Source organism: Copadichromis virginalis, linkage group LG14, assembly GCF_057382275.1.
Source record: "Copadichromis virginalis isolate Kocher_CV1m ecotype Utaka linkage group LG14, C_Virginalis_male_GT1.1, whole genome shotgun sequence".
In the NCBI taxonomy this organism is placed as follows: Eukaryota; Metazoa; Chordata; class Actinopteri; order Cichliformes; family Cichlidae; genus Copadichromis; species Copadichromis virginalis.
In genome coordinates, this window is record NC_140631.1 from 4460599 (window position 1) to 4485986 (window position 25388).

General features: G+C 38.9%; 1 protein-coding gene and 1 pseudogene across 2 annotated transcripts in view; one reads left to right on the forward strand and one right to left on the reverse strand.

Annotated features, from left to right (window-relative positions):
* Positions 1-25388, reverse strand: part of sez6b (seizure related 6 homolog b) — a 246012-nt gene that overhangs the window by 188406 nt on the left and 32218 nt on the right. The gene's annotated exons all lie outside the window — the stretch shown is intronic.
* Positions 233-23621, forward strand: LOC146693247 (uncharacterized; annotated as a pseudogene).

A 25388-nucleotide genomic window follows, 5' to 3' on the forward strand; every position in this document is an offset into this window, starting at 1 on the left:
TGATGGGTACATAAGGGTGTCCATAAGTGCAACACGACACCCTATGCCGCAGGTGGATGATGGATTTTGTAATCGTATCACCAGACCTGCGGCCATATGCTCTGGACACTCGGATAAAGAGAGGGGCTGAGCTGTCAACTGATCACCACCTGGTGGTGAGTTGGATCAGGTGGTGGGTGAGGATGCAGGACAGACTTGGTGCAACTAAACGTATAGTGAGGGTGCGCTGGGAATGCCTGGCAGAGGCTGCGAGATCTTCAACACATACCTCTGGCAGAGTTTCAACAGCATTCTGAGGGAGACTGAGGACGTTGAGTCTGAATGGACCATGTTCAGCACCTCCACTGCCAAAGCTGCTGCAGACAGGCAGCAGGGTGGTTGGTGGTTGGTGCCTTGCGGCCGCAAGGTGGTTGGCACCTGTCATGGTAACCCCTTAACCAAATGGTGGACACCAGAGGTGAAGGGAGCTACCCGGCTGAAGAAGGAGTCCTATTGGGCTTGGTTAGCCTATGGGACTTTGGAGGCAGCTGATAGTTACCAAAAGGCCAAGTGGAACACAGCTTGGGCAGTAGCTGAAGCAAAAACCTAGGTGTGGGAGAAGTTCGTGGGAGGCCATGGAAAAAGACTTTTAGGCTGCCTTGAAGTGATTCCGGCAAACCATCAGGCAACTCAGGATGGGAAAGTGGTGCTTTACCTGCACTGTGAATAGTGAGGGTCGAGCACTGCTGACTTCAACTGAGAACATTGTTGGGTGAACAAGATGGAACAAGATCGTGAATGCAAGCGGCAGAAATGAGCTTCCTCCACAGGGTGGCTGGCCTCTCCCTTAGAGATAGCATTCAGCCATCCAGGAGAGGCTCAGAGTAGAGCCACTGCTCCTCCACATTGAAAGGAGCCAGCTGAGGTAGTTCGGGCATCTGAAAAGGATGCCTCCTGGGCACAGTGTTCCAGGCATGTCTTACTGGGAGGAGGCCCCAGGGTAGACCCAGGACAGGAGAGATTATATCTCTCAGCAGGCCTGGGACCGCCTTGGTGTTGGAGGAGGTGGCTGGGGAGAGGGAAGTCTGGGCTTCTCTGATTAGGCTACTGCCCCCGCGACCTGGTACCAGATAAGCAGAAGAAGACTGATGGATGGATGGATGGAGGATGGATGGATGGATGGATGGATGGATGGATCAGACTTTGTGGGATGTCAGTGTTTTCCTTCTTCTCATATTGTTCCACTTTCCAGCCTCCATTGTAAAATAATTAAAACAAGCAAAACCACCGAAAGTGTTTTTAGAATAAAATAAAAAGGTTTTGGGGGTGGAGAGATTAGGAAAAGAGAAAAGATAAGTAAATATCTTTATACAGAGAGAAATCTGGCCAAGTTATAGAGAAAGAACAGAATTCCATTTGAGGATTCAATGCAGTAATCCCTCTTTTTTCATTCACAACCCCTACTGTCTCTCCATCTCTGGTCCATAGCATGACAGAGCTGCTGTCATTAATTTTGTAGAATGGAGTGAAGATGAGAGAGGCAATTTTCACAGCCACATATATGGAGCAAGGCCCACTTTCATCTCTCCCAGACAAAAACACAAAGATACTATCTGTTATGCCTGAAACCCATTTCTTTGTAACATTAGGGGCTGAAATGGGGTCCTTCAAAAGACCCGTGGGTCTGGAATCATAAAAAGTCTATGTGGCACTGACTGATTCACCTTCACCTTAGTGTTTTGAATCACCATCTACTAAGGAGAAACTGAGCACAGTGATGAGCAAGATGGTTCCAGTGAAAAAGACTATATTGACTGTTTTGAAGCAATTCTTCATAAGTCAACAAATAAAATTCTTTGAAGTAAATTTCAGTAAGCAGCACACTGCACTGAATTAGAATCAGAATACTTTATTAATCTCAGAGGAAATTATGTGGTCACAGTTGCTCCAAGACAGTAAGAACATATAATAACTAGGGATGGGTACCGGTTCTGACATAAACGGTAGTAACCAGACTGAAAAGCAGCTCACATTTCGGTGCTTTTTTTTTCCTGAGATGTCATACACTTTGGATTCCAGCCAATCATTTTACCTTTGCGAGCGTAGTAGGCGGGCCCAGGTACGTACGTTCTTTTAGAGCAGAGCTACAGATTAAAAACACCCAAAGTGAAGCGGTCAAAGTCTGGCTGTACTTCACAGCAAAAGATGCAAACTCAGCAGCCTGCAACAAGTGCTTTAAGGTGATACTGTGATACTGTCAAAGGAGGTAACACCTCGAATCCAATGAAACACCTGGCGACGTATAACATTTTGTTAAAAGCTGAGAAATGCGCCGTATTTGATAGCTTGCTGCGAGACCTCACACCGAGCACATCTAATGCGCGTGGGTTGCCTGTTATCTGACCCGGAGTTAGCAACATCCCCCAAGAACCCGAAGAGGAGAGTCCTGGCCCCTAGCCCTGCCAGTGTAGCAGAAATGATGACGGATGATGATGCAGCAGCAGCCGTTCTTCGTGAGTAGCTTAATGTTGTTCGTGTGTAATTTACGTTGAGTAGGCTAACCACGTTATTACATTAATGCATGTAAGGTGAACTAGCAAACATCATCATAGCTACATGCAGCTGTCTTCTTGTTTGATGGCAGATACTCCCTTCACCCTGGCCAAAAAGGCTAAAATGACCAAAGAAAAAGTGGAAAACAGTTACACATGAGAGGTTTTTGGACAAAGTTTGTGTTTTTTCCATTGTTTAAGCACTGCTTCCAGCCAAGAGTGATACCATATATGCCCCATAGCTGCAGAAAAGGCTAACATTGTTATCTTTTTACAAAAAACAGCTGAACATGAGAGGTTTTTGGACCAATTTTGTGTTCTTCATTCTTTAAGCACCGGTTCGAGCACCGTTTAAGCACCAGTTTGGTACTGGTATAGGATAAAACCTAAACAATACCCATCTCTAATAATAACAAGTTAAAGTACCAATTAAACCATACAGTATTTATTACACTATTACCAAATATTACAAAACAGCTCTAATAAATACAAAAAGCTCTGAAATATAAATATCCCTCTCTGTTACAAAAAATTGAATATAGTTGGGGCTAATTTGTTGGCAGTTAAAAATACAGTTTAACTTCTGATGAAATTCTCAAGTCAACTTTTAAGTCATTAATTAATCCATCTAAATTCCAAATAAAAAACACCGACAAACGTTTTGAATGCCAAACCAAGACTATGTACAGCTATATCAATTTACAAACTATTATTGACTAAAATGATGTTCAAGTACAATTTCAGTTTTTGTTTTTATTGCAACACATGTAGTTACTCTCATGTACAACAGATAGGGATTAAAGGAAAAAAAAATAGTGTCCGTGCTAGAAGAGGAATCATTTCCTTAATTTCCTGTGTTTACACATACACGCACGTGCGCACACACACACACACACACACGCACGCACGCACGCACGCGCGCGCACACACACACACACACACACACACACACACACACACACACACACACACACACTACTTTTAACTCCAAAGCATCTACTGAACAAGTTGTGCATCCTGAGTAGCTGCATGTGACTGTTCAGACAACATCTGTGTTTCTGAACCAGTGAGCTCACATCACTCCACCCCACAAAACTGTCCATCACCCTGTATACAGCCAACATTAGCAGAATTGTCTGAAAGTCACTGTAGGTGGCATGAAGCTAATCTGTACCTGAAGCCTGAAGTATAGAGCACGAAGCGGAAGGGTGATAAAACCTTTTGGTCCTCCTGTATGTTGGTGTAATAGCAGATATCATGTCTTTCCTTTGCATGTGTCCTGCAATGGTTCCATCCCAAGCCTCCCTGTTGTTATTTTGTTGACTTTGTTCTCCAGCTTCACTCTTTTCTCTATACCACTTTAATTTTAAGCCACCTCTGTACACATTTGTACACTTCTTTGTTTCCACTCTTTTCATCCTAATTCATTTTCACTTTAATGTCTCTTTTAAATCCAGTTTTGCTGCTGGGAGCAGCAGACATGCTTTTGGGGGGCAACATAATCCACACAGAAGTTCCAATTCACTCTGTCAGATTGTCAGTATTGTCTCCATAAAGACTGAAAATAAAAACACAGGCAGTGGTCTCAAAGCATCTCTGTATAGTCTCCTCAGCATTCTGTTGTTACTGGGATTGCACCAGCAGTTGTGGACATAAAGAACAATTCTTCCTCGTCTTTTCTTCTTGCTCTTGCCAGGGTGTCTGAATTCTCTTACACAGTGAAAACTAGCTAATGCTTGCTTTAACCTTGAGCGGGGGTAGTGAGAAGGCAATCTGCAAGCACTCATAGACTGTCTGTCTACCTGCGTGGAGATGATTTGTCATAGGCAGTGTCAAAAACTTGTGATACAACCGGTTGGTGGGCTACTCTTGCTTATGTGGTTGGTCTGTTGGCTGGATGTAGAAAAATGTAAAGATGAAAGACAGAATTTAAAACTGATTGTTAAAACAATAAAAAACAAAACAAAAAAACACCCACAGTCACTGTCTGTACTTTTGATGCTGTATTTTTTATTTTTGATCTATTTTTTTGTACTTCTCCCATTCTTGTTGAACTCCAGCGTTTCTCCCTTCCCTGTTCTGGGCCAATTGTGAACCAGTCAGCATTTGACTGGTGATATACACGTCGAGCAACTTGCGTTTTGGATTCTGAGGGATAGCTTAAGAGTGCAGGAAATTTACGGAAATCTGTATGCAGCTGGACGTGTTTGCAGGACCATAAACTACATTTGAGTTCACAGTCAACTCTGCATTGTTGTTTTCCTGCCATGACACACATGGCACGCTCATAGAAACTTTCTCTCTCCTTGTTAACAATCCTAGTTTGTCCATCTTGCCTAACATTCCCCATTATTATCGACAAAAGCACTGGCCAGAGCTTTCTCTTCCTCAGTCATCTTCCTTTTTGAAAAACTCCAAGATCCAAAAGTGGCCAATAGCATGCTGTTGTGGGAGTTATGGCATATGCCAATGCTGCAATGGTCAGCCAGTTAGTCAGCCAATAAGCAAGCTGTTAGATCCTGCTGCTGCAGTGTTCAACCATTGTCTATGCATGCTAACTGTATGCCTCTTAGCTTTTTGCCTAAGAATTATACACAAAGATTTTTTTTTAAAGAAGAAGAAAACAGACTAACACACATTAACTTCTTAAAGAGGCAGGCTGCCATTTCCAACTCTGTTTTAGACCAAACTTCAAATTTGCAAAGAAAATACATATTTTAAGATCTCTCCATGTTAAGCCAAAAGTTAAAAAATTTAATTTATTTAAAAGCCCTCTTTCTTGCTATTTTCCAGACATTTCAGCTGCACCTCACAGCCCTGATCAATGGATAAAAATCACAATTAGTTTTTTTTTCTGAAAAAAGTCTAAATAAATATCATTTAATATGCATTCCTTGGAAAAATGTACTTGCAGTATATTTTCATATATTTCCTTCTTAGGTTTTCAATTTAAAATCCTTAAAGGCTGATTTAAGCAATAGTGAATGTTTTGATAAATCAGTGACTGATGAAAGCATTTTGTTTTTAACGGTGTCTATATGAACCTAGCCAACATCTTTGTTTAGCTGAGTTTGTAGTAAGCTGTTTCCTCCGATGCTCCTTAGTCATTTAGTAAGATTAGAAGAACATGCATGGCACACTCTTTATGATGCATATCAACTCTCCTCAAACTGTGAAAAATCATTGTGGTGCATTTAACATGTATGTATGTATTAGGTTTGTTTAATTTGCTTTTTCATCTGAATGTCCTATTATTAACATTCAAAATAAATACCAATAAAATCCTGGCTTCAGTGACAGCTGTATAAGTTTTGCTTTAGTTTCTATAGAAATGTATTTTTATTTATTACATGTACACATGATTTTGAACATAAAAAATAAGGAGAAAATACTTTACGGCAATATGATGACATACAAAAAAACACAAGCCTTAAATCAATATATGGCAGGTTTAGAAGCAATAATGTTGTTCCCTGGGAGGGGAAAAAAGACTGCAAAAGAATGGCTTTTCCTTGAAGCCAGCTCTATTTCCACTGCTGGGAACACTGCTGATTCTGCGCTGTGTTCCACATGGCTGCCCTCCTTCACCAAGCTGACAGCCACAAAAATGAGTGTTTACTGCTCTCCGGCAGAGCAAGATAAACTCACAGATGGGCCTCTCCACTCCAACAGGTCGAGAGGAGGCACCTCAGCATGGTAGAAGCTGGATGAAGATGAAGGGGGGCCTAGGTGATACAGAGTTGAAGGGAGTAGGAAGGCGACACAGATAGGCGGGTTTAGAAAGTGGCAACTGGCAACATTGGCACCAGTTCAACATCAATTGTTGTTCAATCAGGTTCTCACCAACACATTGCATAAATGCTTGCTCTGCTCTGAGGTCAACCTTATCTGCCATGTAGTTAATTTAAGTTTTAAAATACATCACCACTGTCACACTGCGTCACAAATGCCTTATAAGACATATCCTGTATCAGTTACAGGTGACTTTGTATTTTTCTACGTAAATATACACCCAAGCAACAACAAAATCCCAAACAAACAAAACCAGGAAACAAGTTAACTTTCCAAGATATCTTTGTCATTTACAGTATGTTCAAATTAACTTCATCTGATGATGTGTACCTTAAATCCTTTTCAGATAGTCAGTTATATGTTACATCATCTGGGGACTCATCACCACTGGTAAGCCTGGAAATGGAAACGAAGCTTCTAATGTGGCTAATGTTTTAAAAAAGTAATGTAATGTGTGTGTGAATGGGTGAATGACTGAATGTAGTGTAAAGCGCTTTGGGGTCCTATGGACTAGAAAAGCGCTATACAAATGCAGGCCATTTACCATTTACAGCCATTATCCACAAATGGCGAGAACATGGAACAGTGCTGAACCTTGCCAGGAGTGAACGGCCGACCAAAATTACGCCAAGAGTGCAACAACATCCAAATAACTGCATGCCTCACTTGCCTTAGTTAAGGTCAGTGTTAATGACTCCACCATATGAAAGAGACTGGGCAAAAATAATCTGCATGGCAGAGCTCCAAGACAAAAGTTACTGCTGAGCAAAAGGAACATAAAGACTCGTCTCAGTTTTGCTAGAAAACACCCAAGACTTTGGGGAAAATATTATGTGGACTGATAAAACAGAAGTTGAACGTTTTGGAAGGTGTGTGTCCCATTACATCTGGAGTAAAAGTAACACAACATTTCAGAAAAGGACCATCATACCAACAGTAAAATATGGTGGTGGTATTAAATTAATGCATGGTGGAACTTGATTAATGAAAACATTCTTGGCAAATGCTTTCGCTTTCGTCCGTCTTGCGCCGGTCCAAGAATTTCACCTCTAGCGGCACAATACGGGGCTGTTTTGCTGCCTCAGGACCTGGAAGACATGCTGTGGTAAATGGCACCATGAATTATGCTGTCTACCCAAACAACCTGAAGAATGTCCAGTCGTCTGTTTGTGACCTCAAGCTGAAGCGCACTTGGGTTCTGCAGCAGGAACAATGACCCAGAACACACCAGCAAGTCCACCTCTGAATGGTTTAAGAAAAACTTTAGAAAAAACTTTGGAGTGCCCTAGTCAAAGTCCAGACCTGAATCTATTTGGGATGCCTTGGCATGACCGCAAAAAGGTAGTTCATGCTCAAACCTTCCAATTTGGCTAAATTACAGCAATTTTGCAAAGATGAGTGGGCCAAAATTCCTCCACAGCACTGACAAAGGCTGATTGCCAGTTATCACACTTGATTGCAGTTGTTGCTGCTATTGTTATTAGGTTAGGTGGCAATCCCTTTTTCACACAGGGCCATGTAGGTTTGGATTTTTCCCCTTAATAATAAACACCCTCATTTAAAAACTGAATTTTGTGTTTACTTGTGTTATCTTTATCTAACATTTAAATTTGTTTGATGATTTGAAACATTTATGTGTGACAAACGTACAAACAAAATAGGAAAGCAGGAAGGGGACAAACACACTTTCACACCACTGTAGATAGATGTTCATGAACGGAGTCTGAAGCAGACCGTTTTTATTACTGTGGTCAATGTAAAAACTCTAAATTAATTATAAACTTAAACAAAACAAGTTTAGAACGTAAGAATATTCTAACTTTTAAATAAAAGTAATACGCCCAGTATTCTCAGTCTTATGTTTCCTGTTCAGACACAGGTGTTTGACAGGTGAATCAAACAATACAAAAGGTGTGTCTCAAAATTAAATTCCCCTTCTACTTAGTGCTTAATGTGTTTCCATTTAACTTCAGTATTAAATATGAAACAGTCTCAACATGCAACAACACAAAATGCTGTCAATGTATAAAATAATAAATATTTCTAAGAAAGCAGTTTACTTTGATGACAGAGTCTTTCTACTCTCCTGCAGGCTCCCAGCTGCAGAGCATCACACCTCTTTTAGGACCATTTGCAAACCTTCAAACAGAGAAAGAGGCAAATCTGTTACGTTTACTGGGATGAGCAGCAAACGTTCAAGGTTGAGGGGTGGCTGTAGCTCAGGAGGTAGAGCAGGTCATCTTATAATTGGACAGTTGGTGGTTTAATCCCTGTTTGCTTCACTTTGCATGCTAAATATCCTTAGGTGAGATACTCCCGAGTCTGTTTCTCCATCAAAGAGTGAATGTTAGATAGAAAGCACTTACAGATAGAAAAAAGTGAATGAGGCATGTTGTATAAAGCACTCTGAGTGCTGACATAGAGTAGAAGAATAATATATATCTATATCTATATACATATATAAGAACCAGTCTGAGATTAAGGCCTTTATACACTGGATATGTGAAATATATTATTATATGATTTTTCATGCACAATATTTTGTGCATGAAAAATCTGAAATTGGGACTTCTTGATCCTGCTCTTCACAATGAATGCATTATTTAGCGGGATAAATTTGCAGGTAAAATTAAAATTTGAATAATCAGATCTGACCAATCAGACAATCTGACCAATCAGCTACAGTGCACGTGTTGCTAAATGCAACAAACAACAAATGCAAGACAAAAGTTCAAACTGTCATCCTGAAATATGTACAAAAGTGGTCGTGGTATAAGTTCTCCCCGCTGCTGCCATCTCCTATCTTGTTTTGATGAACTCGGAATGTCCACTTTCTAAGGATACTTTTTTTGGAAGTAGTGTAAGTAAGTAATGCTTTCGGTGTGTATAGAGGTTACACGACATGTTCGGATCTGAAAAATTCAGAATTTCACGTTGGTTTTTTTTGCAGTGTGTTCAGTGTACCCTTAAGAGGTAATAGATATGCACAGATGAGCAAGCTCTGTAATATGTTTTAGAGTAATATGTCCCACAGGTTCTGTGAGTGAAGGTTAAGATGGTTGTTTTCAGTCCTGGAGTGTGGCTCTTCTCTATCATTCCATCACAATAGCACCATCGATTACTAAGCCAATAAACCGTGTGTGAAATTTCTCCCTCTATTCCCTTCGTAACTGCAGGATGTAGCAGACAGCTGATCTTTCTTCTTTCAGCTTGTTTAACATGCAGTTAAACAAGCTGAAAGAAGAAGCTGTACAACTGACCTTTGTGTAATTCTGAAGTTAACAATCAGATAAATGGTTACATATAGCAGGAAAAATTCTAAGGTTTTTTTAATTTTAGTTTTTTTTATGAATCTCCTGATGTTCTGAATCTGGTTCATTTATATTTTGTTTAGTTAGGAGAAGTTTTTCTTGTGAAACATTAGCGCTAAGTGGCATTATGAAAGGTTGAAATGGAACCCAGCAGTCTGGGTTCAGTAATTTGCGCAAGAATAGTTTAATTTATGTGGAGAAGCCAGGTATGGACCTGCTCCTTAGCTAGCTAGTTAGCTAGCTAGATCATTCCATACTGTAGCATTCTTTGATTCTTTGTGTTATGGTTATAAAATGGATGACCAGAATAGGACCAGCTTTAACCTGAAACTATCACAGAGGGGATGGTAGTGGTGGTAGGGGGCCTTAGAGAGCTACACTCAGATGTGCTTGTAGCTGTTCGAGGAATCACGCAGCCTGACAAGTGTGAAATTTGAGTAAAGCCAGTGAAGTGAAACGAAAAGGACTGTTGACATCCAGAGAGTAGAGAGAGCCCAGATGAAACACAGGTGCTGTAAAAGACCTTTGAACTTAAGAAGGAAAGGGACACTGGCAGCAACAAGGGTACTCAGGAGGAAAATAAGTCTTACACCTGCCAGAATTGAGGCCATCCTTGCTTTCCCACGTGCAATTTTTAATCAGTAAAGTGCGAGAGAAAGATAGCCACAGGGATTAATCGCAGAAAAACAAACAAACAAGCAGGCTGTATGTTTAGGGGTGAATTTAACTATCATTTCAAAGCCATTAGAGGAGGGTGTTTAGAAGTGGAATGAAAAGTGGCGGTATCTCACTTTGGTGTGATTAAAATACTCCCCCACTAAGCAATCTGCATATCAGAGCAGTGACCAGAATAATTCAAATATTTGAATTTGGTTCAAAGCGTGGGCGGCATGTGAGAACCGCTTTTGAATCACCAGGAGTAAAAATCCTTCATTTGCCTTTTGTCTAAGAAGAAGAACTCGTAACTGTCCCATGCGTCTTATCAAGGTGTCAGACAAAACCTGGGCAGAACTACACAATGATTTCCGCAACACATAGAAGATAACTGACAGCAGACAAACGTTGATCCAGTTTGAGATGGGCATGCAATCTTGTCCCCTTGAGTCCCTCTTCTTGCTGTGACAGGCAGCCACACAGAATGGCGATAACAAAAAAGTGAATGCAGAGCTGGGAAACCCTGCTGCAGTCTGTGTGGATACATTTCTCTCAGCAGTATGCTGGTTGTGAACAAGCACATCTGAAAATCGAGAAAAGATGATGCTGGTATGACAGATTCACCAGCACTGACAACTTGTACAAATATAGAGTCAAAAGACAGCAGCAGTGCATAGCTGCTGCCTGTAGCCTTTTGTAAAATGACAACCTGAATGGCTTTCTGGTATCATTTTCATATGCTGTTTTTTACCATGTTGTCTGCATAAGATTTAAGAGATGAAGAAATGTTTTTGAGTAGCTGACGGTATAGTTGATTCACAATCATACACATTTATTTTTTGATAGATTTTTTACAATTTAAAGTGAATGTTAGATACAATGTTATTTTTGTTTGTTTGTTTGGTTGTTTATTAATGTTGTTAGACAGACCCTGTTAGATTTTGTTACAAAAAAAGCTCTGAAACACGTTAAAGCCTTTGCACAGTGTTTATGCATTTGGAAACTGCTTTTCAGTCAGTCTGCACTCAGTCGGACCCCCTTCAGTTAACACAAACGTGTGTAGTAATGTTCATGATGTCCTAAAGTCTATAAACTCAATTAACGTTACACTACTGTCACACTTATTTTTGATGTAAACTACTCAAAAATTGTGTATGCCAAATTCAACTGAGAGCTCTAAATGCAGCTTCATGACTTTTACCTGCCTTATTAGCAGTGAAAGCAATAAAGCTTTAATTCAAGCAGATAAGAAAAGTTCCACTAAGATATAATAATGCTGCATAAATATGTATATGTGTATTTTATAAATACATAATCAATATACAAAGACTTTTGATGGCAAAGGTTTCACTGTGTTACAGTATTACTTCTTTATTCCATCTGGCTGAAACTAACCAGAAGCATGTATTTACATTCACAAAAAATTGCAGAGCTCTACTTCAGCTGTGATGAAAACATTCTTAATTCATGCCAGCAAAGTTCTGGGTCTAACTCAAGAAAGCAAACACAATTACCAAATCAATTATGTTCCGCTGATTACTCTTGATTTATAATTACTGAGCTCAGGGCCCACTCTGCTTTTCAGCATTAATTCAATAAGCTTGTGTGCACGGCAAACTGCTTTGCACTCAGTCTGAGTTGATTGGCTTGATTGGCGGTTGGCAGGCTGTTGGCAGGTTCAGGTCCATGTCCTTTATTGCCTGTCTAACAAACAAGAAGGCCCATACTTATACAGTTGGACTGGCAATCTGAGATAGCAGAAGTTTACACAGTGGGAGTGCTGGAAACAGAAGCTACTTTGCACTGGTGAGATGAGCAGTGAGAAAAGCAAGACAAAAGACACAGCTCTGAAAACAAACTATGGTAGGAATGGCTTTCTATCAGTTCTTTTTTGGACTAGCACATTATAGGCAGGCAGAGAGTTGTCAATAGTGTGTGTGTGTGTGTATATATATATATATATATATATATATATATATATATATATATATATATATATATATATATATATATATATATATATATATATGAGAGAGAGAGAGAGAGAGAGAGAGAGAGAGAGAGAGTCCTCCTCAAAGACAAGTCACAGGAGTCACAGGAGGACAGAAGTATATCACAATTTGAAAGGAGAGCAACAATAGATCAGTTACAGACTGAATAAATAATTCAGTCTGCAGCATCAGCAAAGCAGATTTTTATGAAGCCTCAGAAGTCAAGGTGACACCTGCAAGGAAAAATCACTCTGTCAACTTCATGTAACTCAAAATGTGATTTTTTTCACATGACATTACTCTGTCAAAAAATAAGCATTTTAATAAAAGGAAATTTTTAACTCACAAAGTTGAAAAGAGGACAAATAAGTCTTTCAAGGACTGCAAGTCCTTGTCCCAGTGTGAACAACTCACCCAGGAGGCATTCACGAGGCATATATCAGATACCCAAACCACCTCAACTGGCTTCTTTCGATTTGGAGGACCAGCAACTCTACTCTTGAGTCCCTTGAGTCCAGGGTGGCTGGCCTCTCCATCTCTAAGTGAGAGGCCAGCCACCCTTCGGAGGAAGCCCATGCCCAGGGGCAGGGATAGCTCAGTAGGTAAAGTGGTCGCCCCATGATCGGAAGGTCGGCGGTTCGAATCCACTTAACGGCTACCCTGAGGTACCCCTGAGCAAGGTACCGTCCCTACACACTGCTCCCCGGGCGCCTGCTTAGTGGGCTGCCCACTGCTTCACTGAGTGAATGGGTCAAATGCAGAGAAAAACAAGTAATTTCCCCATGGGGATCAATAAAGTATCCATTATTATTATTTCCACCGCTTGTATCCACAATCTCGCTATTTTGGTCACTACCCACAGCTAGAGACCATAGGTGAAGGTAGCAACATAGATCGACTGGTAAATTTAGAGCTTCTCTTTTCTAACCAAACACAATGCTGAAATAGCCCAAAAAGTGTGACACCTTAAGAAGCTGATCGTAGACAACATTTTTACAAATGACATTGAAAATAAGACTGTAAGTGGACTCCTGATTAACAACATAAGTGACCATCTTCCAATTTTTACAATCTATGATAGGAATTACAAGATCAATAAAATGGACAGTAAAAAAGAGTACAGGCGAGTAAGAACAGAAGAAAGAATGAATGCATTTAAAAAAGATTTATTGAAAGAGAACTGGGGTGAAGTATATCAGGAACATGACGTTAATAGTGCGTATAATGAATTCCTTAGAATATTTACATTACTGTACAATACCAACTGTCCAATAAAGCAATATAGTAGGAAACATAAATATATGAGCTGTCCATGGATAACAAAAGGTCTGCAAAATGCATGTATAAAGAAAAATGCTCTATACAGAGATTTCTTAAGAAAGAGAACTAAAGATTCTGAAATCAGATACAAAAGATATAAAAATAGGTTAACTAATATACTTAGATATAGTAAAAAGGAATACTATATGAAGCAATTAGATATAAATAGAAATAATAATAAAAGATTATGGGAAATACTGAACAGTGTTATAAAATGTGGGACTGGACAAAAGAGCTATCCCAAGTATTTCATTTGTAATGACCATGAAGAATATAATATGGATGTTGTGGCAAATAGTCTCAATGAATTCTTTGTAACTGCTGGACCAAATTTAGCAAGAACAATCACTCATCCTGGGAAAGCACAGGAAAAACCGGATACACTGATAGACAGAAATCCATATTCTATGTTTCTCACAGACGTTGATGAAAATGAAGTTTTTGAGATTGTTAAAAAATGTAAAAATCAGAAATCTTTGGATTGTAATGATATTGATATGATAATGGTTAAAAGAGTCATTGAGGCTATTATAAAACCATTTACATACATCTGTAATTTATCATTTCAAACTGGTCGATTTCCAGACAGAATGAAAATAGCTAAAGTTATACCTCTATACAAATCTGGCAACAAACACCATTTCACAAACTACAGGCCTGTCTCTTTACTACCTCAATTCTCAAAAATTCTTGAAAAACTGTTTAAAAACCGACTGGAAAAATTTCTAGATAAACATAAACTACTCACGAGAGTCAATAGGGTTTCAGATCAAGCAGATCAACATCATCGGCACTATTAGATTCAATAGAATACATCACAAATTCCATAGACAAAAAGCAATATGTGGCTGGGTTATTCATAGACTTGACACAATAGATCATGATATATTAATAAGAAAACTGGAATGTTATGGTGTCAGAGGGGTAGCTTTAGATTGGGTCCGGAGTTATTTAATGACAGGAAGCAGTTTGTGAAAATAAATGGTGGTTGCTCCTTATGTATGGACATTGCTTACGGTGTACCCCAAGGGTCAGTTTTGGGTCCAAAATTCTTCAACTTGTACATTAACGACATCTGTAAAGTGTCCAAAGTATTAAAAATGGTTCTCTTTGCTGACGATACAAACATCTTCTACTCTGGTGATGATCTGCAGAATTTATTGGAGGATATGACTAATGAAATAAGTAAAGTGAAGTTCTGGCTTGATAAAAATAAATTATCATTAAATTTGAATAAATCTAAACTGATGTTATTTGGAAATAGTAGTTTAAATACAAATGCAAAGATTCAAATAAATGGTGTTGATATTGAAAGAGTCAGTGAAAATAAATTTCTGGGGGTAATAACAGATGAAAAACTTAACTGGAGAGCTCACGTAAGATATATTCATTCCATAGTAACACGAAGCATTGCAATACTCAACAAGGCAAAGCAGGAATTAGACAGAACATTACTTCATATTCTCTACTGTTCACTGGTTTCACCATACTTAAGCCATTGTGCAGAGGTCTGGGGCAACAACTATAAAACCACATTACATTCACGTTTTACTATTCAAAAAAAAAGCAGTTCGAATCATCCACAGTGCAGGTTACAGGAACATACAGACTCACTATTTTTGCACTGAAATATTGATATCTTGTGAAATTCCAAACAGCACAAATTCTATTCAAAGCAAAAAATAATGAACTGCCAGGTAATACTCAGAGTATGTTTTTTGGTTTTTTGGTTTTTTTTGAACGAAGGAAGCTATAATTTAAGGGGTTTTTGTAACTTCATAACAGGGAAGGTACGTACTACAAGAAAAGGCTTTTGTGTTTCTGTTCATGGAGTGAAACTGTGGAACAGTCTGAATATGGAATTGAAGCAATGTCCAAACATAAAACTGTTCAAAAAGAGTTATAAAAAATATGATCTTCTCGAACTACAAAGAAAGGAAACATATTGAAATTAAGTGAATGTCTCTATTTTAAAAAAATTATGATGTGATATTGTAGTATATAGTATATATTATATCAGAAATCTGTTGACTATTCTTATTACAGATTATATCGTGAGGAAGCTGACTAAATATTAACTTATGGTAAAGGGATGGGATTAAATAAGTGTGTACTTCTTCCCACTCCCTTTCAACATGTAAATGAATCAGAACAGTAGCAATATTGAAATGTATTGACTTTTGTATAGTATTTTTTTCTCTCTTATTTTAAATGTACCTGTATACTGTTTACATGTTTGAAATAAATTAACAATCAATCAGTCAAGTTGTTCTGACTTCTATCTTCTGTCAACATCTCACACATACACACACACAGCACTCACAGCAAGGCAATGGAGACATTACGGTGAGTGATGGGCCACACCAGGCTCTCTACTCCACCACCTGTGCACATTAGAGACAACTCCATTTGCTCAGCACACCTCAGCAACACTCCTATAGTGAAAAAATACATGTACAGCAAAGAATTTGGATTCCACAATTCTGACAGTTAAAAGTCAATGTGTATATGTTCTGTTCTTTTTTATTGTCATCTTTTGTAAAGATGTTTTAGTCCAATATCATCTTGTTTCATCCACCAGACTAAGCATTGTCAGCTTCATTAGACACCTGAATGACAAGTTCATATATCCATACCGTGACTTGGTATTCTTCTTACACAGACACCCTGCTGCTGGCTCATCTAAAGTCTGCATGCATTTCTAGCTGCCTGACCACATCAGTATATTGACTTTGAGTACTTGCTATGGAGCAAGCCCCAAAAACACTCCTGGCTTCCATCACAGAAGAATCCTTCTACGTTAACGCCACAGAAATGCTTTTAGGACCAAATAGCTGCAAAACACTGGAACAGCCACATATTCAAAATGTGGGGCTTTCTTTAAAAAAACCTTCCCAACAAATACTTTTCTTTAATTTTCTTCTAAAGGTGAGTAAGTAGAAATTTAAGCAGTCACCTGACTCACTTGTCCCTGCACCAAAGTAATAATATTTTTTTACACCTACCTATTAATTTCTTTTACCTAATGTCCTATTGTGAAATTATATTCCCCCAATATTTACTGCTATAGATGCTATCTGTGATCGTTTCAGTCATCTCAAGTTTACTTAGAGCAGGATAAAGAAAACAGAATAAGTTTGCGGTGAAAGCTTTGTGCTTTACTTATAATGTATTTTGTGGACAGTCACAGTACCTGGTGGTTATGCTTAAGAATGTAATGATAGGTCAAAGTATGGCTAGTGTGTCATACCTTGGACTGACATGAGCTCGTTTTAATTATGATGCAGTGTACATGCTTCCAAAAATACATTTACATTTTTTACATTTGAAGAGAAAAATCTCATAAAATGACGAAATGGAGCCTAACAGGCAGTAAGTAATCAACAGTTCACAGCTATAGAGGAAACACAGGTGCCCAAACAGAAGTTAAGTAATGCTGCTGTTTTGTCTCAGTAAACACAAGAGCCTTAATGGGATTTCACGATTATCTTCCAAAGCTAGATACTGCAAATCTCCTACAGAGCCCTGAGTACAGGTAGTGAATGATAATGAAAACACAGGCACAGGCTGTAGAACTGGTCAAAAGACAAATTAAGTTGCAAACACTGCTCTATGGTCAAATTGTCTGTGTCCACTGAACAGGGAAAGAAATGTTACTTAGCCAAATTGGGACTGGAAAGAAATGCATGGCAAAGGAAAACCCTGAACACTTGTTCCCTACAATGAAGTGATCTGGTGCCTCCATGAAATATATATTATATCATAATTATATGCATATATGTATTTCATTAGGGTAGGTAAGGGTTACTTTCCAGAGTATTCTTGTGCCTTTGCTGCTATAAAAAAACATCCCAGAAATTTTGCTAAATATTCCATCTACACAGTTTGATAATAATATGCCCTATAAATACAATATACTGATTATCACAAGGATAATATCACAGTGAGACAATATGTAACAGACTGTAGATGTATCAAGTTTGCTCACGAAGTACTAGCAAGAGCTGCTATTTCACCAGTGTAGACATACACTCTGTTTTGTTTGTGTCTTTGTTTTTTTTCAGCTCTGACAATACATGTATACACTCGGTTGGCCTCAAAGTCTTTTCTCATTTCTGTGTTATGTCTGTCATGTCTGCTCTGCTTTTCCTGAGAAAGATTAATTCTTGGATTTCTTACCTTGATATATTTATAATCATATTTGAATCATTTAAAGCTTTTCAGAAAAAGATTTACCTTTTGCAGTTCTTCAGCAAATATCCACTAATGTCACTTGCCTGTTAATGATAGTTTAAATAAAAGACAAAACGCTAATGTCTGCAAAGTGATGTGACTTGACAGCTAATAAATAAACATTTGTGTAGAATTTAGTCTGGAGATTTAACTATGTAACAGGGAAATACTGCAAAAAGACTTATTTGTCCATGTTTGTCTTATCTTGAGTTTTTCCAGTAGAACACTGTGGGTCATCTCTCGGTCATTAGAACACCACATTAGAAGCTTCATTTAAAGTCCAGCTAGTGTTAGTGAGCTGTGTTTAAGGTATGAGTAAAGTCCTCTGGATCTGTGCACTGTGCAATGATTCCCTTTAATTAAAGAGAGTACTGAGCCGACCAGAGGTCTCAAGGGAAAATCCACTGGTCACAGTCAGCTCAAAAAGTCAAACACTGTCACAAGCCAAAGATCTGCTGTAAAGCTCATTAATCTAGTGCAACCTATTTACTGTGAGCCCAAATCCCACCTTTAGGGATTTTGGCTGACCAGTATTCCTTATAATGATATTTGACCTAAAATTTTCAGGGAGATGTAGCGCCTCTCTTTTCACACTATTAAATCAGAAGTCCACCTAGTGCAAGGATGTCAAACTAATTATACATCATGGGTTGCATATATCCCACTTTGATATTAAGTGGACTAGAGCACTAAATCTCACTTTCCAATAAATGTAAAGTTTAAATACACATTTAGCTACAAACAGCTTTCTAATCTATCATATCACTCTATGTCACCCTATGAATTAATTAACCGATATAAATTCCTACTAATGACTGGACAAAGCCGAATTGAAAGACAACAGAGAGTTACTAATCACAACAGCAAAGGAACAAGCTCTGAGCACAAGATCCATAGAGCCTGGGGTCTACCACATCAGACAAGACCCCAGGTGCAGGCTGTGTAAAGATGCCCCTGAGACAATCCAGCACATAACAGCACAGTGCAAGATACTAGCAAGCAGGGCATACATGGAACCCCATAACCAAGTGGCCGAGATAGTATACAGAAACATCTGTGTTGAATATGGCCTGGAAGTCCCGAGGTCAAAATGGGAGAATCCTCTATGGTGGTTGAGAATGACAGAACTAACATCCTGTGGGACTTTGTGATACAGACAAACAAGCTGGCAAAGATTCTGTGCAGGACCCTCAAGCTCTTCCAACTCAGGCCCTTTTGTAGAGGGTCCGAGCTGAAAGGATAAAGACGGCCCGCTCTGCAGTCGGTTGTATTACAAGCTCCATTCTGTCTGACATCACAGGTTAAGTTTATTGCTTTTGCTTTTATGTCATACCAGGAGGTAGGAATATACCATCCCTGATCTGGTGGGCTGCATTTCAAGTGTCAAACCAAATCTGACCTCATATAAAACACACCTGACACCTTGCTGCTGCAACCTTTGCACACCCAAGTCTTTACACTTCTAAATAAAATTCATAAAGTCGATTTCTCCAGCAGTCATTCTGTCTAATTCTGTGTTGAACAACCTGAAGGGTCAACAGTTTAACACAGTTGGAGTCTAACAGAAATTTATGCTTCTAACAAGCGGCTTCTTTTACAGATATAAAATGAACATCAACTGTGTATTGTAAGAACACCTGGACACCAAAAGCTAGACTGAACAGACTTCTTGTATTCAAACTCTTACTCCTTTGTTTAGTGTAACACTTTAGTAGTTAAAGCAGATCAGAATCAAAGCAAGAACACTCATAAGAAATATTTTTTAACATTTCTTCACAGACTGAAGAAAACCAATGAAATATTACTAAAACTGAATTACATTTTAAGTTTGATGACACAGAATGCAGGACACATAAGCTACTGAACAAAAGATAAGCTTTAATAACTGATTTGCAGATTTATTTGAAACAAGAATCCAGAATACAGACATGAAAGAGGAAAGGAACAGAAAGAAACAGAAAACAATTAGTGATGACCAGTGATGGGAATAACGATGTTACTAACGGCGTTACTTTTTTCAGTAATGAGTAATCTAACTAATTACTATTCCTATCGTTACAACGCTGTTACAGTTACTAACAAGAAAATGCGGTCAGTTACTATTTTTCAACAAACAGACGGTTGAAGCTGTGTTCAGTTTATGTCATCTTATATCAGTTGCACGGAAGTAGCTGTAAGTAATCTGGGCGCTACAGCTTTAACCAGCTGCGTGCGCTCCTGCGGACGGTGATCACGATCACTGTCTAGCACAGAGGTTCCCAAACTTTTTTTGCTAGGCCCCTCTTTGTTTTACAAAAAAAATGTTCGCCCCCTACGCGCGCACACACGCACACAAAAACACATCCTCCAACCACACACACCCATATTTTGCTCCATTGCGGTTTATTTCACACCTCAAACATTTGGTGAACAATTAAGCAAATACAAGTAATCTGTAATAAAATAAACTACTAACTCTTTTACGCTACGTCCACACCTACACGGGTATTTTTGAAAACGCAGCAGTTTCGTCCACACGTAAACGGCGTTTCGAATCACCAAAAACTGAGATTAAAAAAAGCTGAGTAGTTGGTCATTACAACAAGTGTTTGTGAACTAAAAATCAAGAATGTGGGATACTGTTTGTCCGTGATTTGAAGAGCCCAGCGCTGCTCCCGACAAAGGGAAAACCAATTCTGCAGGGAGACCTACCTCGGCACTTGTGCAGGTGAAACCAAAGGGAAGATATGCTTCACCATATTTTCTAGTCTTTGGCTTAGAATGAAGTTGGTTTGGAAACATATTCAGCTATGCTTCATCTCCTGCTTTGTGTTTGTGTGGGCGCCCCGTGCTAGCAGTGTCCAAGCGTTGTTTTTCTCCCCCCCGTTTTCATACGCGCCACCCCTGCAATGGCTCTGCGGGCCCCCCTAGGGGGCGGGCCCCACACTTTGGGAAGATCTGGTCTAGCACAACACACAACACAGACTGATTTCAAAATTACCAGTCATTTCTAAGATTTTAGAAAAGGTTGTGGCTAAGAAGCTTATAGCTGTTCTAGATGAATACAGCGTTCTGGATAAATTCCAATCCCGTTAAATTCAGGATCCAGTTTAAGGTTTTGACCTTGACTTTCAGGGCCCTGCATGGACAAGCACCAACATATATAAGTGAACTTTTGCATCCATGCATTCCCAGCAGGTCCCTGAGGTCATGTGACCAGGGCTTGCTTGCTGTCCAGCACACGAGGCTGAAAACAAAAGGCGACAAAGCTTTTGGAACTGTGGCCCCCAGATTGTGGAACTCTCTCCCTTTGAGCCTGAGATCTGTGGACTCAGTGGTCGCTTTTAAAAAACAGCTAAAAACCCATCTTTTTAAACTTGCTTTTAGTTGATTTTTATTTTTAGGTTTTAGCTTCTGTGAAGCACTTTGTGATTTTTATCTTGAAAGGTGGTATATAAATAAAGTTTTACTTACTTTTACTTACTTACCTGGAGCTAAGGGGGCAAAACAATCGTGTGAGTGCTGCTGTTTGACTGAGGAAGAATAAAGTAGTCGTGGTAAGCCAGTCACACGACCACTTAAAGACAAAGCAACAAGATGATATATTCCAGTTTTTAAATTGTGTTGATAGGCCACGTAAAACCACAGTCATGATAAACAATATATACGAGTTTTTACTGTCTAAGGACAGCGCTAGCAAGCACTCTCTGCTTATGACCAACCCCCCCCCCCCCCCCCAAAAAAAATACAGGGGAAGTTTTAGGAGTGACAGAGAGAGAGAGAGAGAGAGAGAGAGAGAGAGAGAGGGAGAGAGAGAGAGGGAGAGCAAGTTTTGAGTTGTGAGAAATTTGTAACATTTAGCATGTTTGGAGTGTGTAGTTAATGTGTTGTCTTGTGTAGTTAGTGTGTAGTGTTGTGGATAGTTTTGTGTTGTGTGTCAGAACAATGAGGCGACTGCTGTCTCCAGGTAGAAACAGGAGTGATACACCTGCTGCTGTCAGACCTGCAGGTATCAGGCTGTGACGTTCTCCTTTAAAGTGGACAGAAATAATTTTTTTGGAGTGGCACAAATAATTTGTGTGGCATCTTATTGAATGCAGAACAGCTGATTGTTCTGTAAATACTTTGAAATGGTTATTTAAAAAATCAAGGTAAAAGGTAAATGGATGCAAATAACTTTGTTGTTTGCAAAACTTGTGCATAGGATTTTAAAATTAACAATTTATATTTGCATTTAAAGTTATCAAATATGATTCATTAAACATGTTTGTGGTTGTTACAGTAAAAGTACTTTTTCTACTCGGATTTTATGTTTTTTGTCTGATTTTAGATCAATTGTGGTAATACAGTATGTCAAAAATGAAAACATAACTGTAAATTCAGACACGTGAGGCTGTGCTGATGATACCAAACAAGGCTAAGTAAATAATTTTTAAAGGTAAAATGTGGAGGGAAAATCAAAAGTAGTTAAAAATGGCCAATTATACCCTGGACCAAAGAGGGTTAAACAATTTTTTTTAAAGTAACGCAATAGTTACTTTTCAAGTAATTAATTACTTTTAGAATATTGTAACTCAGTTACTAACTCAGTTACTTTTTTGAAGAAGTAACAAGTAACTATAATTAATTACTTTTTCAAAGTAACTTGCCCAACACTGGTGATGACATACAAAACGGGAATAAGATGCAGGTGAAAGTAATCAACAGGTGTCAACAGACAGGAAGCAAAACTAACACAGGACAAAATCTTATTCTCAAAGTAAAACAGAGAAAAACAAGAGAGTAACACTTAACAAGAGAACACAGGGTGTCAAAAGTATAAACACAACCCAAAGACATGCATTTAGTGGGGTTAATCTTTGCTCTCTCTGTGGTAGAGTATCACTTCCTGCTCATGTTCAAACACACAGTCATGTTTTTGTGCAGCTTATCTGTGTAGCCAGTTTAATTAAACTTTAACTTAAAATTTAACTTACAGATAGATTACTTTTTGTTTCATAGTGAGTGTAATCTTCACGTGCTTCATCTGAAGCATACTCTGTGTATTTACTGTGTCTTTAGCGATTTGCTAGCTTAGCTTAGCTCTTAGCCAACTCTCTAGCAGCATGGCCTCTTCATCTGTCCCTCCTGCACTTTCCTGCTCATTGTCCTAGCGGTCATCCTTTGACCGCTAGCTCTCCCCCAGCAGATTGTCACGAACAGGATGGCTGGCTGATGGTGAAGAGGCAGCATAGTCTTAAACAGAAGCCCCTAGTACACCACCAACCTGTTCATGTGTCTAGCCGTTTTTCCCCACTCAGCGACACACCCACTGGGGATCAAACTCTGGTAATTGGTGATTCTGTTCTCAGACATGCGAAGCTAGAGACACTAGCAACCACAGCCAGTTGTCTTCCAGGGGCCAGAGCAGGTGGCATTAAGGGAAATTTAAAACTGTGGCTAAGGGTAAATGTAAATTCAGGAAAATTATAATTCACATTGGCAGTTATGACACCCAGTTGCGTCAATCAGAGGTCACTAAAATTAATTTTGAACCTGTGTCTAACTTTGCCAAAACAATATTGGAGTCTGTAGTTTTCTCTGGTCCCCTCTCCACTCGGACCAGGAGTGACATGTTTATTCGCATGTTCTCCTTAAATTGATGGCTGTCTGAGTGGTGTCCAAAAAACAACGTGGGCTTTATAGATAACTGGAAAACTTTCTGGAGGAAACCTGGTCTTGTTAGGAGACAAGGCATCCATCCTACTTTACACCGAGCAGCTCTCATTTCTAGAAATCTGGCCAAATATATTAAACCCTGCAAAACGTGACTATCCACAGTTGCAGTCTTACATGCCTCTCTGCAGCTTCTCTCCTCCCATTATCCCCCCAAACCCCCATCCCCTTAGACAAAATCTGGGATCAGACTGTGTTTTAACTAATGGAAAGGTTTCCACATTTATTTTGAAAATTTGACTAATTTTAATTTGGTAGAATTGTGTTCTTTGCTTGCTTTAACCCTTTCACGCATAGTGGTCACTATAGTGGACAGCTATTCAAAGGCTGTTTTCTTGTATTTGTATCAGAGTTGATGGTATACTTGCACATAAACCACTACACTGGACACTAATGTGTCTCTCCATACACATCAATTGTCCACCTGAGTGGACATGTAAAAACCACTCTTTGAAAAGTACATGTTTAAGAAATTGAAGTTCAAAAATCTTTTTTTCATGCCTAAAAATGAATAAAAATACTTAAGAAAAAAAAAATCCTGATTGAGGTTGTCATGCATGCATGACAGGGTTAAAGTACTTTCTTATTTCTCTCGCATTCTGTTCTGGAACAGTTGATAAGTTCATATATAGGCTCATGACATATTTTAATGGAATGTATGAAATGAAGTGAATACAGACTTAATAGCAATCTTTAATTGCATCAGATATCCTGTTAAATATTGATACATTCACTATATATGGCTTTAAAGCACATTTCCCTGTATGCATTTGCACTTAATTACCATCACTAGATGGTCAATTATTTCATTTTACAATTTTAACTTTCACTGAACCTGATGTTGATGTTTCACTCTGCTTTCTGTCTAAAACTCAAATGATTTTTGGAGTCAAGGTTGCTCAGACTCATCCAGAGGAGACACAAGCAGCTAAGTAGCTGCAGCCCCCCACCACCACCACCACTCCACTCCACTCCTCTCCCTTTCTTCAGCTGCCACCTATCTTATTTCAAGTGATGACTGGAGCACTAAGACAGCAATCAATCAGGAGTAATATGTTTGACTCAGCTAATCAATAGCACCATACAGTATATGTAGGCTAAGAAAAGAAGCTCTTAAATTATTGTGAAGCAGACAAGATCAGAACTGCCTGGAGGAAAGAGAGGTCTCCCTGCTATTAATATGAGAAAAGGAGACATCTCCAGGAAGAGGCTGTTTAATTTATATCTTCTGCTTCAAGCCATTATAGACTCCAATTCAAATCTACAGGGAAATAGAACTCTAGGTGATATTGACTGTAAAATCTGTTCAAGATGTCAACAGAAGTATTGCTTTAGTTACTGTAATTTGTAATATCTCAACACAGGCTTTACACTGCTGCTAGGTAAATGTAGTCCTCTATCAGGATTGATGATGTTTACCCCCAAAAAATCCCACAGTAAAGCTAATTGAAGTCAATCAGTAATGTTGAAGCAAATGACTAATGGTGATCGTAGCAGCATTAACCGCAGCCCAACCAATCATAATCAAGACGGTGCTGATTAACATGCCGTGCTTCTGCATAAACAACCCTAGTGTTGGCTAACAACAGAAAGCACTCTGCATTAAATAACAATTACGTTTGCTAGGAGTGATTCGGCTGCTTTTTTCCATGACAATCAGAATCGTAAACTTGCAAATCTGGTATGTTCTTTAAATACTAACCCAAATTGTTCCCTTGTTTTACTTTTTTGTCCTTTTGGATTTATATGTGTGCATGCAAAAACTGCCCATAATCCTTCAAATATAGCACAGTCAGTGGTCTCCATTAGGACATCACTGACTGTTGTATGGACTACAAACAAATCTAACAGAAATCAATTTA